We start from the raw sequence: 3477 nt of genomic DNA on the forward strand, positions 1-3477 counted from the left end.
GCTGCACAATGGTCCATGAGGTACCTACAGAGGAGTCCAGGCCCAGGCCCAGGCAAGAGGCCTCCGGGGAGGAGAGGCAGATGAGTGGGAGCCTGGGGGTTGTCTCTGTTCTTCCTTTGGAGAGGGCTACAGGAGGGCTGTCCACAGGCAGAGGCCGCAGGCTGCAGAGATTGAGTTCTGGGTCCCTGTGTGGGCAAGGCTTCACCTGGTGTTCCTTACGCACGCGCCAACCTGACCAGTTCGGGAAGCTGAAGGAAGCCTCGTGCTCTTGCAATGGACCTCCGGTGCCTTCTCCTGGGGAAGGTTAACTTTGTGCTGACCTTAAAGGAGAATGCCATCTCTTATCATGGGACATGCTCTGCGGCGCATTGGGCCACGAGAGGCTGTAACGCGCTGACACCACCCAGGGAGGCGGGAAGGATGGGCCCCCCTCCTGGCCCGGTTCCTGGTTGAGTGCCCCACTTGTCCACCTGCCTGGCCCCCCTTAACCTGGAATGTGTACCCTGCCCAGTTCCTCTCCAGGCCTCGGCCTTGCTCTCCACTCCAGCCGGGTACTGTTGCCAGGGCAATGTCTTGGCTGCAGCACCGGTGGCACCATCCTCCTCCCATTCTCCATGTCTCCCTCCCTGGCTGCTCTGAGCCCGTGACTGACCACCATGGTGATTGGTGTCGGGGATGCCTTCCCCGCCGCACCTTTCTGACCCCAGAGCACAGAACACAGCAAGCGTATAATAAGTGTATGGCCCGGGAGCTGTCTGCACATGCGTGAGCTGGCGCTCTGGCCCTGACTCACCCAGCCTGAGCCCAGACAGGCCGCCGAGAGGGCCCCATCTCTGTAGGCAGATGAGGGCTGAGGGACCTGGAGTCACTCCTGTTGGGTCCCCAGAGGGTCTGAGAAGAAGGGAAACAATGACACTGGGCCAGCAGGTGATATGGAGGTTAAGACACTGGGTCCCATAGAGCTGACTGTGCAGTTGGAGTCCCTGGACCTGGAGGCTGAAGGAACACTCCAGGCCCATGTGTGTTCATACTCCAAATCCCGACAGGAGAATGGAAGAGAAGGGATTATGGCATGGCCATCCTCCCAGAAGGGATTTCTCACTTTCTCTCTCTCTGGTGAGTGCAGAAAAACCAAAACCAAAAAACAGATGATGCTGGGCTTCAGGACTGGACAGTCTTCAGTGTCTGAGAGACAGGGGAAGGGGGATGGGAAGGCTCTGAGGAGGAAGGAGCCTCCTCTGGTCCTGGCAGATGTCGAATTTGGAGCAGCAGCAGGAGGGTGTTGAAAGGGGCCCGATGGGGCCGGCCAGTGGTGTGATGGTTAAGGCACTAGATCCCATACGACTGACTATGCAGTTTCAATCTCAGACCTGGTGGCTTGAAAAACCAGCCTGGTATGTGTGTACAAGTACCCAAAGTCCCATGAGGAGAATGAGAGCCAAGGAACTGTGGTGTGGCCATCTCCCCTGGGGATACTTTCTCACTGTCTCGCTCTCCTTCTCTCTCTCTCCAAGGAGCACACATGCCCTAGAGCAAACCGGAAAAAATAAAAAAGGACTCAGCAGGATGATCTGGGGCTGGGGCAAGGGAATTGAGAGGGGTAGCAGGAGCCCTCTTGGGTGTGTTCTGGCAGGCCTTGGGCTCTGGGGCCTCTTGAATTCAAGCCCAGCCCCTCAGCTCTGCTATGCGTCTTTGGGTAAATGGCTTGCCCTCTGTGAGCCTCAGTTTCTCTACCTGTAAAATGGAGGAATCTAGCCAAGTGCCCGCTTACAGGGCAGTTCTGAGAACTGGATGGGCTAGCACAGAGGAAGTGCTTCATACAATGCCTGGTGCAGCCAGCGAGTCCTGTCATCACTGTCACCACGTGTCAGAGTCCTGCTTTCTCCTCACAAAGAGGGCACACAGTAGTCCAGAGTGGTTGAAGGAGCTGCCCAAGGCCACACAGCTTGAGAGGTCAGTGGGTGGGATTGGGGCTCAGGTCCCTGAACCCATTCAAGGGGGTTTCTCCTGCCTTCCCTGCCCCATGTCTTTGTCCCCCTCCCCAGTACTCAGGGTGTCCCTGGGGGGCAACAGGGAGGACCAGGTGGCTGGAGCCAGAGCACACCGGGTACATTGGGAGCAGGTAGGTGAATGTGAGGCCCGCCTGGGGCCAGATCAAGTTGGGATGGACGGGGCTGTCCTGCCTCGACCTGGCTTCAGCCATGCTGTGGAACGTGTTTCCCTCTGGCCTTGGTGGCCCCATGAGTGCTGTGGCTTTCTCTGTCCTTGAGGTCTGTGGAAATGCCAGTCCCCTAGAATTCCTTTTGCCTGGGACTGGTCACCAAACTCAAAGGCCCTCGAGGTGGCCTGAGCAGAAGTCGAGCCTACCAATATCGCTCCTACAGAGCAGAGTGGAGGTGGCAGCCAAGGCCTGGGTGTGCCCAGCTCTTTGCCTGGCTTGCCTTGTGACCCTAAGGTCACGCTGACCTCACTGCTCCTCAGGGTTGGACTCAGAGAGAAAGCTCTTCTACCTGACACTTGCCATGCCCTGGCATCTGTCCCAGGGCCCCTCGAGGATACCCCACTTGGCCATTAGCTCCTCTCTGTAATGAGCTTTGGACACAAGTCCCTAGAGGCCCACCCATGTTTCCCAGGCTTCCCACTTACTGCCACTCCCCCACGCCTTCCCCTGCCCTGAAGAGCTGGCCTCACTTGTCCCTCTGGTGTCAGCTCAAGGAAGGGGTCCCCCTGTCCTGTCCTTCCATCATTGCCCACCAACCCCAGTTCTGTGGCTCCCACCACCCTTGTCTCCCCTGGGAATGACTTAGTTTTGTAGCTGGCAACTTGGATCATGCCCTTCCCTTTGGGCTCCAGGAGCCTTCTCAGCTGCCTTGTTCATTCTGGTAAACCCAGTGCCTGCACAGGCCTAGCACATAGTAGGTGCTCAGTAAATGGCATGCCTACTGTGTGCCCAGCCTTGTGGGAGGGGCTGATTCTTTGTGTGTGTGTGTGTGTGTGTGTGTGTATGTTCAGCTTAAATTTATTTATTTGCATTCATTCACTGTACATCATTACAGCATTCAAAATGAGATTTTCTATACAGAGTACACTGCATATTGTCTCAATCAAGCACATCAACAAACATGTTATTGTCAGCAAATAATTTTCCATTTCTTGTTTTCTGTATGTTTTGCTTTTTTTCCCCATCCTTGATTCCCTATCTCTTACCCTCTGCCTCCCACACTGTCTCTGGTATCTATGTTTGTTTTCTATACGGCTTTCCCCCCACATTTTATTGAATTACTAAAGACCTTAATTAATCTAAATATTTTCATAGAAAACACAGCTGATATATACATTTCCATGAACACAAGTCTAACTTTAGGCATCCTATAAAATAGCACCTAGCTGGGGCTATATATCTTACTGGTGTCATTGAACAGATATTTTTTTTTCTGAAACTTTTTATTTTTTGTAACTTAATTTACATTCTTTCCC

The sequence above is a fragment of the Tupaia chinensis genome, unplaced genomic scaffold, assembly GCF_000334495.1.
Source record: "Tupaia chinensis unplaced genomic scaffold, TupChi_1.0 Scaffold000115_1, whole genome shotgun sequence".
Classification (NCBI taxonomy): domain Eukaryota; kingdom Metazoa; phylum Chordata; class Mammalia; order Scandentia; family Tupaiidae; genus Tupaia; species Tupaia belangeri.